Source organism: Schistocerca gregaria, chromosome 2 (assembly GCF_023897955.1).
Source record: "Schistocerca gregaria isolate iqSchGreg1 chromosome 2, iqSchGreg1.2, whole genome shotgun sequence".
Classification (NCBI taxonomy): Eukaryota; Metazoa; Arthropoda; class Insecta; order Orthoptera; family Acrididae; genus Schistocerca; species Schistocerca gregaria.
In genome coordinates this window covers 748,961,777-748,979,142 of record NC_064921.1, presented here as the reverse complement: position 1 = coordinate 748,979,142, position 17,366 = coordinate 748,961,777, and the positions used below count along the sequence as shown (strand labels likewise).

General features: G+C 42.2%; 1 protein-coding gene across 3 annotated transcripts in view; it reads left to right on the top strand.

Moving 5' to 3' along the window:
• The window catches only part of LOC126334926 (glutamyl aminopeptidase-like), a 431,383-nt gene that overhangs the window by 248,055 nt on the left and 165,962 nt on the right, over positions 1-17,366 (top strand). The window lies entirely within an intron of this gene.

Genomic DNA, 17,366 nt, shown 5'->3' with positions numbered 1-17,366 from the left:
GTGCACTTACCCTTTAGTGCTCAACTTTAATTTGTATGAAATCTGCATCTTACACTTCTGTTGCTACAGACGTGCTCTGAGCTTTCCGTACTGAGCGCAGTTCTTTTGTGGTTGTACTGCACGCCAGATGCTGCTAGTTCTGCTGAGAGGCGACGTTCGAGCACCTAAGAAATACTTATAATCCAATTTAAAGAAAACTATGTGGCGAAAAATTTTTACTTTTTCACATCTTATAGTCTGATATCATCGCTTGATAAAGAACTGAGTTTCTTTTCGTTATTCGTCGTAGTTACTGCGCTGCATCAAATTAATGTGGCCATACCTTGGTTCAGGTCGAAAAAAATCGATTTTCGATTTTCACCATGTTTCGATAGATTAAGGTTTTATTTAAGTACTCTGAAAAGCATTTTGCTGAAAACAATTTTTTTCGAGCATTTAAAGGGTATTTTCCTACCACGTGTGTTTATGTAGCACGCCCACTTTTTTGTCAGACACTTTTCTGCATATATTTTAGATCCTTATATGCCCTACATTGTACGTTAGGGATTTTTTTTTTTTTTACTCCCGAGTGGTTGGCTATCTTTGGAATGCAATGGTCGGTATTCTTTTGTTTCTGCTATTTGTAAACAACACGCTTTCAAACACGCGGTTAGTTTTGTTCAAGTGTGATTGCGAGTAGTTGTTATACTTACGATTGCAGTGCTTGTTTACCTGTGTTTTGTTGTGTTTATTGAAGATGACGAAACGTAAAGGCATTTTCAAGAAACGACATTTTAGAGGAAACAAGTTTACAAAGCTTTCCGAAGATGCATCTGAAGACGCGTGCACTGGACTGACTACGGTGGCGAGCTGCTTGCAATTCGTGGTGCAAATACAATAGGGCTCAGGCAACTGGAAAATCTTATTCTCACCAGCATTGTCTTCCTGCTGCTGTTATTGCAGCTATTAATCCTATTTTCAAAGACTTGGCTCATCCTGACCTTCTTAGGAAATGCCTGCATGGGCAGACTCAGAACCCAAATGAATGTTTCAACAGCATAATTTGGAACAGCCTTCCAAAAACTGTATTAGTAGGCATGCATACAATGAAACTATGAGTTCTTGATGCTGCCATTACATTCAATTGTGGTAATATTGGAAAGTGTTGGGTACTGAAGTCCTGGTGAAAATATGATCACTGGGCTGCAAAAAATGGTTCAAATGGCTATGGGACTCAACTGCTGTGGTCATCAGTCCCCTGGAACTTACAACTACTTAAACCTAACTAACCTAAGGACATCACACACACCCATGTCCGAGGCAGGATTCGAACCTGCGACCGCAGCAGCAGCGCGGCTCCGGACTGGAGCGCCTAGAACTGCACGGCCACCACGGCCGGCCTCACTGGGCTGCAACAATGCGATAAAATGAGGATAGCCGATGCAGACAGGTCTGCATCTAATATGGCCAAGATAGCAAGACAAACATCCAGGAAGGTGAAAAAGAAGTTGGATGACCTGCTAGAGGCCAAAGAAGGGCCATCATATGCAGCAGGACAGTTTTAATTTACTGCAAGTAACAAATCTCAAAAGTTTTTTCTTTAAAGTCAATTTCCCGCAAACTAAAATTTTCAATACATATGCCCCATTATATCAGAAACTATCATAGATAAATGATTGAAATTTTCGGAGACTCTGCATAACATAAAAATCCACCTCTAGTACTACATTCATTAATATTCCCCCATTAGGAAGTTCACAAAAAATATTTTCTGCATAAATACTTAATATTTCTTGTTAATAAATTTAAAAAAGTATTTCTTAAAAACTAAAAAATGGATAAAGTAGATTTTAGTACAGTTGACTCTGTTAGCATCATGTAACACACAGTAAAAATATTAATGTCCTGCATCAAATAGTTTTTTTTCAGAAATGGGTCAAATACTTGCCTAAATTAACATGGGTTAGATAGGCAGGGTGTGGTCCCCTTAAGTAAGACACCGCAAAAAATTTTATAGAGTTGACAGAGGTGAAAAAGCACTGCGTAAACTTTGCGTATGGTTGATTTTAGGTCATACTCTGCTCCGTATGAAATGCAGATAAGACACTGAAATTTTGTTTACAAGTGAGAGCAAAACGATATCTCATTTCGTTTTCGAGTTATTGATTTTTATATTCGGTGAATAGTCACGCGAGAGGCGCCCTTTTCCGTCCCTGCGCATCTGGAATCATCTGGTAATAACAATCGTGGTATTTGCTTAATAGGTCAAAGATATCGGAACTTTTTTTTTTTTTTTTTTTTTTTTTTTTTTTTTTTTTTTTGCAAATAATAGCGCACAAAGAGGCACAGGCGTTATATGAGAGATACTCGAAACCTTTTTACTCATCGTGATATGAAAGCAACTGGTCCGCAGCAGTGAGAGCTCGTTGGAACAAGTTGATGGCGCCTCAGGAAAATATAGGGGCCACGTTTAAACGTGTCCTCAAGACGTGGAGAGCGACGGGGTACAACAGGTTAACTCGTGCACAGCAGTTAAAGGATTAAATACAGTGACAATTACTGACCAAGTTCGACTCCTAGTATAGTAAATACCATTCATGGATTAAACCTTAGGCCTGTTTCGACTGACCGACTGCTGCGTACAAGGCAGCCCGAGTAGCAATCTGTGATCGTGGGACGTGCGAGCACCATGTCGCCAGACTCTCCAGCTTTTATTGCTTGCAGATGAATCTAGGTGCCACTGCTTCTTCATTCATGTAGCTTCTAGTTTGACCTCACGAGATTCAATGGATCCTGTTCCAAACCTCCCCACCACAGAGAAAAATCTGAGGAGGTACAAGGAATCGAACGCGGGTCCTTCCGCACTGAAGGCAGTGACGCTAACCATTAGTGATGGTTACAACGTCTGTGTTTAAACAGTGTCTGTATCTGCACATTGCTATGCCGTCAGACATGCTCAGTTAGCTAAAGTAGTTATAGCTACTGCTCGCGATAGGTGGTAAATCGGGGTTCGGCTTCTGATCTGGCACAAATTTTCATCTGTCACGAAACCAGATGTCAATCCGGTTCCGCAAAACGCAGATCAGTTTCTTAATATTCACTCACCAATAGGCTACAGAGGTGCACAGGTGACTAAGTCATTGTCAGTTTGCTGCAATGAAAGCTAAAGTGTACTACAAAAATTTTTCAGCGCCTGAGCTGTCACTTCAGCCATGGAAGGGTCAGGGCTACTTCTGCACACAGTTCATTCAATCTGTCAACATGCCTCGACGAATTTTTGCAGGCTTATACCTTGCACATCTTGTCATTTTACAACAAGAAGGTTTACCACCACAGTAAGATTCTCGCCGAACTGGTGCAAACGAAGGCGATGTCGTTTGAACAATCAACCACTATGGTGAGAATGAAAATACTGAAGATTGTCTCGTAGTGATGAGCAGCGGTCACCAACACCAGCTGTCAGCAGCTACCAACAAGTTGACATTATCACTGGTAGGTACCCCGGGAAGAATGCAAGAGAGCTGCGCACTGCATCTTTGGAGACAAATAGGAGCGGTGTATTAATCTGTACTATAGGCAACAATCTCCACATCACAAGTTTTGTCTCGAAGCGTCCAGTAAGAACAACAGTGCAAACCTTCAAGGCCCTGTCAACATGACGGGTGGGCAAGTCCTGTTTTAGGCTGGCATCATGTACGACTTTGGGCACCTGACATTGCTATCAATAGTTAATTTCAGAGGTGTGTAATGTCGAGATAGAATTCTCCAGTCGTCTCTCCAGCTCTGCGGTAAAGTTTTCGCCCACAGGTTCGTTTTACAAGGCCAAATTCACGAACTCACCTCGCCCACATAGTAAAAGCTAACCTCCCGAAGGCAGGCAAGTGTTGAATGGGGTGACCCGCCTTATCTGCTGAGGTAGCATCCCATGCAGAATGCAAGCACATATCAGTGGACAGTAATGCCGGTTGTGTCTCTTTTCACCTTTACGACGGCTCGACTCTGTTAGGGACTCCTTGAATGAGGTGTCTGAATGTCTGTTGACTAATAGCACCCCATTCTTCCTCAAAGGTCAAAACCAGAGAAGGTAGTGACGTTGGACACTGAGGCCTGGAATGGAGTCGACGTTCTGAATCATTCCAAAGCGTTCCATTGGGTTCAGGTTGAAACTCTGGGCAGGCCAGTCCATTTCAGGAATGTTATTGCCCACAAGCCATTGGTTCACAGATGCTGCCTTATGTCAGGGTGCATTGGCATGATGATACAAACAACCATCGTCTCCAAACTGTTACTTTATTTTACGCAATACGCAACGCTGCAAAATCTGTTCATAACCTTCTACATTTAGATATTGTCTTAAATTCAATAACGAGACCACACCCTAACCTCGAGAAACAGCTTTACACTGTAACACCTCCTCCTTTGTGTCCACTATTTGCACGACATATGATGACAGGTAACGAGCTACAGACATTTGCCAATTCCAAACCCTTCCATTGGATTGCTACATTCTCTAGGGTCATTATCACTCCAAATTACTCTCTTCCAGTCACACACTATCCAGTGGCGTCACTCTTTACACCACCTCAAGCATCGTGCGACATTGACCGCAGAAATGTATGGCTTATGAGGAGCTACTCCACCATTATATCCTGTTCTTTTTTAACTCCATGCGGACAGTCATTGCGCTAGCACTATGGAGCTCAGGACTGATTTCTTCCGCTGTTTTATAATCACCGTCCGCAATGCTCGTCGTTCGCCGTACGTCAGTACGTGAGGTCTGCCTGAATGTAACTGTTGTAGCCGACCGCGGTTCTACTAAACTGAAGCGCCAAAGAAACTGGTACAGGCATGCGTATTCAAATACAGAGATATGCAAACAGGCAGAATATGGTGTTGCGGTCGGCAACGCCTATATAATATAACAAGTGCCTGGCGCAGTTGTTAGATCCGTTACTGCTGATACAGTGGCAGGTTATCAACATTTAAATGAGTTTGAACGCGGTGTTACAGTCGGCGCACGAGCGATGGGACACAGCATCTCCGAGGTAGAGACGAAGTGGGGATTTTCCCTGTACGACCATTTCCCGAGTGTACCGTGAATATCAGGAATCCGGTAAAACATCAAATCTCCGAAATCGCTGCGGCCGAAAAAGTTCCTACAAGAACGGGACCAATGACGACTGAAGAGAATCGTTCAACGTGACAAATTGCTGCAGTTTACGATACTGGGCCATCAACAAGTGTCAGCGTGCGAACCATTCAACGAAACATCGTCGATATGGACTTTCAGAGCCGAAGGCCCACTCGTGTACTCTTGATAACTGTCCGACAAAAATTACGCCTCACATTGGCCCGTCAACATCGACATTGGACTGTTGGAGACTGGAAATATGTTGACTGCTCGGACGAGTCTCGTTTCAAATCGCATCGAGCGGATGGCCGTATACGGGTATAGAGACAACCTCATGAATCTATAGACCCTGCGTGTCAGCAGGGGACTGTTGAAGCTGGTGGATGCTCTGTAATAGCGTTGTGAGTGTGCAGTTTGAGTGATATGGGACCCCTGATACGTCTAGATACGACTCTGACATCTGATACGATCGTAAGCATCCTGTCCGTTCACCTGCATCCATTCATGCCCACTGTGCATTCCGACGGACTTGGGCAATTCCAGCAGGACAATGCGACACCCCATACGTCAAAAATTGCTACAGAGTGGCCTCATGAACACTCTTCTGGTTTTAAACACTTCCACTGGCCAAACAGACATGCACATTATTGAGCATATCTGGGATGCCTCGCACCGTGCTGTTCAGAAGAGATCTCCACCCCCTCGTACTCTTACGGATTTATGGACAGCTCTGAAGGATTCATGGTGTCAGTTCCCTCCAGCACTACTTCAGACATTAGCCGAGTCCATGCCACTTGGTGTTGCGGCACTTCTGCGTGCTCGCGGGGGCCCTACACGATATTAGGCAGGCGTACCAGTTTCTTTGGCTCTTCAGTGCTTAAAACTCCAAGGTAGTTGAAATAAGCAAAATAACTGACGGCCCCTATCGTCGCCGACAGCTCAACTCCTGGGTTCAGTGCGTCTACCCTGCAATGCTTAGCGTGTGCCGTCCGTGATAGCTTTCTGCACTACTCTTCCACGGAACCCACGTCAGCTCATCTGCGCCCCTGTTGATGTCCGCTGGCGGGGATACTGAAATTATTTAACGCAACGAAGATTCCACAAATAGAATTGTCTTTCAACGGGTTGCTCAAACCTTCGAAAGGGTTCGATAGTCTATTATCCAACGGCTTCATGCACGTATAGAAGCAGCAGAAGCACATTTTAATCCTTTGAATGAGCTTTTGACACTGGGTATACTTCCTGTGAGACGACAGCCGCAAACAAATAATACACCGTTATGCGATCCTAACTTTGTAACAAAACAAAAACGTAACATTTATTGTACGGAACTCACTCACAAATTAGGCCTAAGAATTATGTTACAGCTTAAGTAACAGTAAAGCGAATTAAATGCTTACGTGTGCATAATGTTTTATACCTTGTCTGGACCTCTAATTGCATTGACCATCGTATATACTCACAGAAACTTGTTTTTTCCCCTAAAAAGCATTTGCAATTCGGCTTTTAACATACTAAGCTGCCAGCTGCAGACAACGACATTGAGACAGCGCTTTATCCTTGTTTGTACCTAATTTTAAGCCAAGGTGACTTTTGTTGGTTGGCCACTTCAGTCTCACAACTATTTCGATATTATTTCAGGTTTTAGTTACGTTTCTACAAACATAACTTTCGATAATATCGAACAAGCATAATATTACTAACACAAAATATCTCTCTTATCCGAGTGATATTTCCCTTAATGCTAATCATGCCGTTCGAAAGTTACGCTTCGTGTAATTATAAATTGAGAGTGTACGGAACTGGACATGACACTGAAGTTACAAGTCAATCAATTCGAAAATTTCGACCGTACACTCTGAAGAAAATTACTGTATAGTAGTTAATGAAATTTCAAGTTCAAAGAAAAAACAAAAGTTGTGTGTGATAGTTCATGAAATGTTTGTCCTACTTTAATTTTTATCAAGGTGTACAGCAAACTTTTAGAATGAATTGATTGTATATCCTGGTGTGCCATCCATTTCGACTATCTCTCAGTTCCATATCACAATTCAACAAACATAACTTTCGAATTGCATGATTTCCATTGAAACGGATGTCTGGGTAAAGGCCGAATTTCGGTTTTATACGTACGGTGAAAGAAAAGAAAAACATCTGCAGTTTTTCATACGTTTCTAACTAATTCTGGGTACGTTTTTCCATTCTGGTGTTGGTCATCAAAAGATTAAACACCTTCCTGTTTCACATTTGAAGCAAAGGAACAAAAATAAGTTCGTTAGGCGATAAATCACCTGAATACGGCCAATGAGGTATTAATTCGATGTTTTTCTCCGTCAAATAATCAACTGTTTAACGCGTTGTATCGCAGCCGGCTTTGTCAGATGAAGAATGATGCGCCGCGCCGGGTAGCCGCGCGGTCTAGGGCGACTTCTGACGGTCCGGGCAGCTCCCCCCGTCGGACGTTCGAGTCCTCGCTGGGGCATGGCTGTGTCTGTTGTCCTTAGCGTAAGTTAGTTTAAGTTAGATTAAGCAGTGCGTAAGCTTAGGAACTGATGACCTCAGCAGTTTGGTCCCATAAGACCTTACCACAAATTTCCAATTTTCCAAGAATGATGCAATATTTGAGATTGTTTTCCTGACTTCGACGACCACTTGTGGTAAACAAATTGTTGTGTACCAATGAACACTGTCCGCCTTCGTAAATGACAAGCAGCCCCTTATGTACGAGGTCCCAAGTTCAGTCTTTGAAAGTGTTGAGTTAACAGTTATGAGCCGGCCGGGGTGGGCGAGCGGTTCTATGCGCTACAGTCTGGAACTGCGCGACCGTTACGGTCGCAGGTTCGAATGCTGCCTCAGGCATGGATGTGTCTGATGTCCTTAGGTTAGTTAGGTTTTAGTAGTTCTAAGTCTAGGGGACTGGACCGAGCGAGGTGGCGCAGTGGTTAGCACACTGGACTCGCATTCGGGAGGACGACGGTTCAATCCCGTATCGGGCCATCCTGACTTAGGTTTTCCGTGATTTCCCTAAATCGTTTCAGGCAAATGCTGGAATGGTTCCTTTGAAAGGGCACGGCCGATTTCCTTCCCAATTCTTCCCTAACCCGAGCTTGCGCTCCGTCTCTAATGACCTCGTTGTCGACGGGACGTTAAACACTAACCACCACCACCATCTAGGGGACTGATGACCTCAGCAGTTAAGTCCCATAGTGCTCAGAGCCATTTGAACCATTTTGAACAGTTATGACAGAAAAAATAATAGCTGCTAATCACCACGTGCATCAGGAGGGCGACAGAAAACGAGTGTCAGCGAGGTGCAGTGATTAACCTTCTACGGGGTGTATGTATTACACTTCACAAAATGGACATCGTCGACATTCAAGAAATGTTCAGAACGAACCATTAACTTGCACCATGAACGCCAAATGGAAAATGGCTCACCGCAATGATCACAAAGATTCTGACCGTCAAGACAGAAGATCAACTCCTTGGGAGTTACAAACCGTGTAGGACTTCCAGCTAGGTATTCACTCTTAAGGAATTCAAATAGAATGGTATTGGTGTTACGAGATGATGAGGACTGATGGAATGTGATGGCATGCAACCGAATGCAAAACGGTCTGTTGTGAAGCTTATACTGAAACTGGCTCTGAGCACTATGGGACTTAACATCTGAGGTCATCAGTCCCTTAGAACTTAAAAATACGTAATCCTAGCTAACATAAGGACATCACACACATGCATGCCCGAGGCAGGATTCGAACCTGCGACCGTAGCAGCTGCGTGGTTCCGGACTGAAGCGTCTAGAACCGCTCGACCACAGCGGTCGGCATAAAGGTAAATTTGAACAAAATGGATGAAGATTAGTGGGATGATAGACGAAGAGATCATCGAGAAAGCTCCGTTGCTAAGTAAATAAGGATATTCTTAAATTTAGCAAAGTTTGTAAAAGAAACTTCACTACTGAGCAAAATAAAAACGGCTGAGACTTGATATTTTTCGCTGTTTTGTACGGATGTGCGTCGCGCACAGTGAGAAAGATGGATCACAAGTAAATCTATTCTTCTGAAAAGTATGTTTGGACAAGGATCGTAAGAGCTTCATAGACTGTAAAGGTAAAAAAATAAAAAGCCCTGGTAAAGAAAACCATAAATATCTTTGAAGCCCCAAATGTTGTAGATGAGATTAAGATCCTTCGGAAATATCATGAGTTTAGAAGACCCACTAGAAAAAAAAACTGTAATACTCCAATATACAGAAGGTCAAAGAGGAAAGCCTAGGAGAAGGTGAATAGAGGACGTCAAAGAAAGCGTCAGAATGAGCCTGGAAGAACAGAGACCAAGACACCGGCAAGAAGTGTTGATCATCTCACCAGCAGTCGATAATGATTTGATGGACCATAACAAGAACGAGGCATTACTAATGTATGAAGTATTATTATATTTAATGTTCTTGAATTATTTAACCATTTGGAGCCATTAATCTTTTTGTTACTTTTATTGGCTTTATCTTCATTGCGTTTTAAGTGTGAATTACGCTTTTGCCCTTAAATGTAACCAAACTGAAACCCTCTGGGTTAGGGAGTATTGCTTCTTTCTAACGACCGGAGGGCAATAGTGCTGTACATACAAGGGACGTTAAAACATGGGAAAGGGACCTCGTGTTAAAATTTAATTAGATATTTATAAATACATTGTCTGGGATAGCATCAAAAGAGGCAGAGTATTGAAAGCCACGTTACTGTACTTATGTGGAATGAAAAATATTTAATTGAAATAAATAAAGAGAGAATTTATTCGAAGAATCAGAATTTCCAATATTAATAATACTGGGAGCCGAGTAGCTTCCATAAAATTTCATTACCGCGAGCAGTCAAAAGTAAATTAGGAATCCGAATATATTGATGGTATTTCGGTTATCGACCTTTGGGCGATTTTGATACGGTTGTCCGTTCATGCCGCCTCACTTACGTGTAACCATTGCATCTCAGATAACCAATTATCTGCCTTATATACTTATATATATAGGCTTTTCTTTGCGAATATTTCCTACCAATATGTCTTCAGCTGCAGTTTTCAGCAACGGTTCATGTCATAATGCGTGTACAAAAAACTTATGCCCTCCATTTGTTATTTCCTTCACTACACACTTTTCCTCATTCATTCGCTGTAGGCAGTGTTACATTCTTTACTCTAGCAGTCCTTCTGATATTAAAGTCTTCCGTAACACGACATTTAAAAGGCTTTTATTCGTTCACTTGGTTCATCTTTAGAAACTGTGCACAGCTATACTCGAAACACAGCTTTTCATGAAACCCTTCCCTCGTCTCAAGGTTGGATATTAGCAGCTGTTTTTATAACAAGCATTTAAGCGTTTTGGTGGCCTTAATACTACATCTACATTTACGTAATTCCTCTGCAATTCACAGTTAGGTGCATGGCAGAGGGTTCGTCGAAACACTTTCGAGCTATTTCTCTACCGTTCCACTCTCGCACAGCGCGCGGGAAAAACGAACACTTAAATGTTACCGTGAGAGCTCTAATTTCATTATAATGGTCACTTTTCAGTATGCAGGTTGGTATCTACAAAATATTTTCGCATTCGGATGAGAAAGTTGAACACTGAAATTTCATGAACAGATGGCGTTGCAACAAAAAACGCCATTCTTTTAGTGGAAAATTGGAAATTTGTGGTAAGGTTTTGCGGAACGAAACTGCGGTCCCTATTAGTGATTACTGCCCCAACTCACGAATCATATCAGTCACATTCTCTCTCCTATTTCGCGATAACACAAAACGAGATGCCCTTCTCTGAATTTTTTAGATGCCCTTCGTCAATCCTATTTAGTAAGAATCGCATACAACACAGCAACACTAGCACAGAACTGACAACTCGTAGTATAGGCGGTCTGTTTAGCAGATCTGTTGCATCTTCTAGGTGTTCTGCCAATAAAACCTAGGCTTTGGTTGGCCTTCCCCACGACATTAGCTATGTTATCGTTCCAATTTGTTGTTCGTAATTGCTGTTAGGTGTTTATTTGATCTGACAGCCTTTAGTTTTGTATGATTTATCATGTACCAGAAGTTTAACAGATTTATTTTAGTACTCATGTGGATAATGCCACCCGTTTCATTATTTAGAGTCAATTGCCATTTTCCCCGCAATACAGATATATTGACTACATAATTTTGCAGTTGGTTTTGAAAATCTGATGGCAGCATCACCTGCAAACGACCTAAGAAGGCTGCTCAGATTGTCTCCTAAATCGTTTATGTAGATTAGGAACAGCAGAGGCCCTATAACACTTCCTCAGGGAAAGATAGATGTCACTTCCGTTTTGCTCGACGATATTCCGTCAGCTACAACGAACTGTAACATATATGTCAGGAAATAGCGAATCCAGTCGTACAACCGAGACGATAGTCCATAGGCACGCAATTTTACTAGAAGTCGCGTGTGAAGAATGGTATCAAACGCCTTCTGAAAATCTGTAATCAGTTTAACATCCCCTGTCGATAGCACTCATTACTTCTTGAGAATAAAGAGCTAGTTGTGTTTCACAAGAACGATATATTCTGAATCCGTTTTGGGTGTTTGCCAATAAATCGTTTGCTTGGAAGTAATTCGTAATGTTTGAACACAGTATATGTCCAGAATCCCTCTACAAATCGACGTTAGTGATATTGGTCTGTAATTTAGCGGATTACTCCTATTCCATTTCATTGATATTGGTGTGACTAGTGCAGCTTTCCAGTCTTTTGAGTACGGATCTTTCGACGAGCCAGCGGTTGTATATGATTGCTACGCATGGAGCTATTGTATCAGCATACTCTGAAAGGAACCTGACTTGTATACGATCTGAATCTGAGGCCTTGCCTTTATAAAGTGACCTAAGCTGCTTCGTTACACCGGAGATATCTACTTCTAAATTACTCATGTTGTCAGTTGTTCTTGACAGAATTCTGGAATATTTTTTTTCCTTTCTCTGATATAGGTATTTCGGAAAACCGTGTTTAATGCCAGTCACCAGTAAGATCGCCGTTGTTATGGCGCAGTGAAGGTATTGACTGTGGCTTTCCGCTGGTGTACTTTACATACGATCAGATCTCTTTGGACATTCTGCCAGATTTCTATACAGAGTTTCGCTGTAAACTATTAAAAGCATCTCGATTCAATCTGGCGCTCATTATCGAGATTCTGTAAAACTTTGCCACTATTGGCGGATTTTGCGTTCTTTTAAATTTCGCATCCTTTTTTCATTACTTTTGCAACAGTATTCTGACCTGTTTTGTGTACCATGGGGGATAAGTCTCATCTCTTACTAATTTATTTGGTATATGTCTCTCAATTACAGTGGATACTATTACTTTGAATTTAAACCACATTTGGTCTGTGCTTACACTGTCAGATTGCAAGAAACGAAGACTGTGTTTCTTCATTTTTCTTCTTGATGTATTCTACTTCCGAAACAGTCCACCTCTCGAAGTTAAAGTTTTATTTATGTGCATATGACAGCTAGCAGACATTTCATTTATTAAACACCTGACACACCCTTATCACTTTCGCTGACAGTTGCTTTCTCATCAGCGAATCGTATCACGATAATCTTCTGTCGGTGACACTCAACTCTCTTTCGAGACAGTCCTTTAGTGCGTTAATTGTCTCTTCAATATACAAGTTAAATGTCAGTGGTGGCAAGGAGCAATTCTTCTTTACACCTCTCCTAATTTTGGCCTCTTGTAGCATTCCGTCAATGCCAACAACTCCACTCTACTTCGCTGAGTGGAACATGCACAAATCCCAAAGCAGCAGGCTCACTTTTTACATCCATACATATTATAAAAAGTACTTACGTATTTGAATGTGTGTGCATGTATGTTTCACATCTTCTGCTAAAACACTCGACCGATTTCAACCAAACGTGGTACACATACGCCTTATGCCAAGCAACAATCGATGTGGGGGTTCGAACCGTCTAACTACCATAGTTCAGGAGATATGACCTCGTAACCAATTAGATGCGTGAAGAACAGCCGCAATATGCATGATGTTTAAATTTATTGCATCTGTGATAGTAATTCTATTCGCAATACATTTCGCAGATAGTATCCGCATCTGCCGCTAAATCGACCAACAAAATTATGTTACGGTACCAAACACAGTCCAGGAGATATGACGTTGCAAACACTAAGATGAGTGAAAAATTGCCACATCGTGAATGACATTTAAATTTATTACTTCTTTGCTACTAACTCTATTCGCAACGTTCTTCGCAGACAGTATCCACATATGCCGCTGAGTATATCGACACAAGTATGTTTTACGGCACATAGGCCATGAAATACGGCGTCATAAACACTGAGATCCTTGAAAAATGGCGCATCATATATGAAGCTTTAATATATTTATTCTTTACAACTAACACATTCCTGCAGTCCACTCAACTGACCCATGGCAGCGCTTTTGAAAGCTTCCAGCTGCGAAGCGCAATCGGCTCTAGGCGAAAACAATAGCCATCTATAGGGCTATGAAGAAGAGTGAGCTAGAAGAAGAAGAGGTAGAAGAAGAATGGGTAGCTGTGAGGGATGAAATAGTGAAGGCAGCAGAGGATCAAGTAGGTAAAAAGACGAGGACTAATAGAAATCCTTGGGTAACACAAGAGATACTGAATTTAATCGATGAAAGGAGAAAATACAAGGGTTGAATGAAAAGTAATGCCTCCACTTCGTTAATTGGGTTTAGATGGGAATATTTTAATAAATCAAACGCAGAAATAATCCTTATAATGTGGTCTTTAATTACCAATATTCACTTTTCCACATAATCACCAGCCAATTGGATACATTTCTGCCAACGATAAACAAGTTTTTTGAAGCCGTCACGGAGGAAGTCGACACTCCGTTTCCCGAAACACAGTCTCATAGTTCTCTCAACGTCTTCATCAGAAGTATAATGATGTCCACGCAGATCGTCATTCATTATCGGGAACAGATGGAAGTCAGACGGTGCTAAGTCTGGACTGTATGGAGGATGGTGGAACGTGAAGTGTGTGATTTGGCATTGTCATGCTGCAGGAAAACATTTCCCTTTTCCTTTCGGACCCTTGTTACGGTCGTTTCAGAGTTCGCAACGTTGTGATGTAATGCTCTGAATTTATTGTTGTTCCATGATCAAGGAAACCAACATGGATGACACCATCTGCGACCCAGAACACTGTGGTCATGATTTTTCCAGCTGAGGGCTGCGTCTTGAATTTCTTTTTCTTGGGCGAATCTTTGTGTCGTTATTCCATAGACACGGCCACCACAAACTGCTTTCATTCTCTGATGAATCTCCTTTGGGGTGACACCATCTGCCGTCCAGAATTCAATGACTACACGTTGATTCAATCGCATTGAGCGACCCGACCGTCTGCGCAGGGTTCTATGCTTTACACCGTAACAACACAACCGTTCAATGCTAAGGCTTCCCGCCAACTGGAGCTGTAGAGAAGAGCAACGGAGCAAGCCAGTACCTGCCGTACACCAATGCTGCCAACTGTTGAAGAGTTACGAAGGTGGAGGCATTACTTTTCAGTCGATCCTCGTATAAAAATGCAACCTATGAAGCAGTCAAAAGGGAATACAAACGTCTAAAAAATTAGATCGACAGGAAGTGCAAAATTGCCAAGCAGGAATGGCTGGAGGACAAATGTAACGATGTAGAAGCAATTATCAGTACGGGAAAAATAGATGTCGCCTATAGGAAAATTAAAGAGGCCTATAAAGAAAAGAGAACCACCAGTATGAATATCAAGAGCTCAGATGGAAAACCAGTCCTAAGCAAAGACGCGAAAGTAGAAAGGTGGAAAGAGTATATAGAGGACTGTACAAGGGAAATGTACTTGAAAAGTGAAAGAGGAGATAGAGGAAGACGAGAAGGGAGATATGTTACTGCGTAAAGAATTTGACAAAGCACCGAAAGACTTAAGTCGGAACAGGGCCCCAGGAGTAGACAACATTCCGTTAGAGCTACTGATAGCCTTGGGAGAGCCAGCTGTGCCAAAACTCTTCCATCTGGTGAGCAGGACGTATGAGACAGGAGATATACCCTCAGACTTCAAGAAGAATATAATAATTCTAGTTTCTGAGAAAGCAGATGCTGACAGATCAGGTGTTGACAGATGTGAAAATTACCGAACTATCAGTTTAATAAGTCACGGCTGCCAAATACTAACACGAATACTTTGCACAAGAATGGAAGAACTGATAGAAGCGGACCTCGGAGAAGATCAGTTTGGATCCAGGAGAAATGTAGGATCGAGCCTACGACTTCTCAGAGAAGATAGATTAAAGGAAGGCAAATCTATGTTTATAGCATTTGTAGAGTTAGAGAGAGCTTTTGACAATCTTGAATGGAACACCTTCTTTCAAATTCTAAAGACGACAGGGGTAAATACAGGGAGCGAAAGGCTATTTACAATTTGTACAGAAACCAGATGGCAGTGCCGACCCGTCTGGACGAGCGGTTCTAGGATGGTTCAGTCTGGAACCGCGCGACCGCTACGGTCGCAGGTTCGAATACTGCCTCGGGCATGGATGTATGTGATGTCAGTAGGTTAGTTCGGTTTAAGTAGTTCTACGTTCTAGGGTACTGATGACCTCAGCTGTTAAGTCCCATAGTGCTCAGAGCCATTTGAACCATTTTGAACCAGATGGCAGTTATAAGAGCCGAAGGCCACGAAAGGGAAGCAGTGGTCGAGAAGGGAGCGAGACAGGGTTGTGGCCTATCCCCGATGTTATTCAGTCTGTATATTGAGCAAGCAGTAAAGGAAACAAAAGAAAAATTTGGAGTAGGAATTGAAGTCCAGAGAGAACGAATAAAAACTTTGAGGTTTGCCGACGACATTGTAATTGTATCAGAGACAACAAAAGGATTTGGAAGATCAGTTGAACGGAATGGACAGCATCTTGAAAGAAGGATATAAGATGAACAACAACAAAAGCAAAAGGAGGATAGTGGAATGTAGTCGAATTAAATCACGTGATGTTGAGGGAATTAGATTAGGAAATGAGACACTTAAAGTAGTAGATGAGTTTTGCTATTTGGGGAGCAAAATAACTGATTACGGTCGAAGTACAGAGGATATAAAACGTAGAGTGACAATAGCAAGGAAAGCGTTCCTGAAGAAGAGAAATTTGTTAACATTGAGTATAGATTTAAGTGTCAGAAAGTCTTTTCTGAAAGTATTTATATGGAGTGTAGCCATGCATGGAAGTGAAACATGGACGATATACAGTTGAGACAAGAAGAGATTAAAAGCTTTTGAAATGTGGTGCTGCAGAAGAATGCTGAACATTAGATGGGTAGATCACGTAACTAATGAGGAGGTACTGTATAGAATTGGGAGAAGACAACTTTGTGGTACAACCTGGCTAAAAGAAGAGTTCGGTTGGTAGGATACTTTCGGAGGCATCAAGGGATCACCAGTTTAGTATTGGAGGGCAGCGTGGAGGGTAAAAATCGTTGAGGGAGACCAAGAGATGAATACTGTGAGCAGATTCGGAGAGACGCAGGTTGCAGTAGGTACTGGGAGATGAAGAAGGTTGCACAGGATAGAATAGCATGTAGAGCTGCATCGAACCAGTATTTGGAATGAAGACCACAACAACAACATCTGAGCTACGAAGAGGCGTTGCCGTAGAAACGTTTACAAAATTGCGCTGTTGACACGCGAGGCAGCTGCGCCCATCATGCAGAAACTGTCCGAAATCGTCATATACCGAGTGTATTGCAGAAGTACATACAAGGTTTCGGGGATAGAAAAGCGGCAAAATGAATAGCCGGGCAATGCCGGTTTTGTCAGGTGGTTTCTAATTTAAGAACTGTCTTAAAACTGCAAAACACGAAGTACGAACACGCAACGTTACGCCTTTTTCTACGAGTGATATACAACTGATTTAATGTAGTACAACTTACTACAGAAAGCATATTAATCGGCCCCAAGTTAGCATATTAATCGGCCCCAAGTTCAGGCAAATGTTATCACCGTTTATCTCCTTGTCCCTGTCCGAACTGAATTCATGTTCTGTCTCTAACGGCCTCTCGTGATGAACTCCTCCATTCTCCGTCGGCTCCTACGTTCACGGCGAATGATGCGTCTTAAACGTCTCATTAGCAGCTCCTGCCGAAGCAACACGCATGTAATATGAAGTGCTGCACGCGGCATTAGAGGACGCGCCACGCAGTTTGCTGCGAGGCTCCTGCAGATAAGATAGAG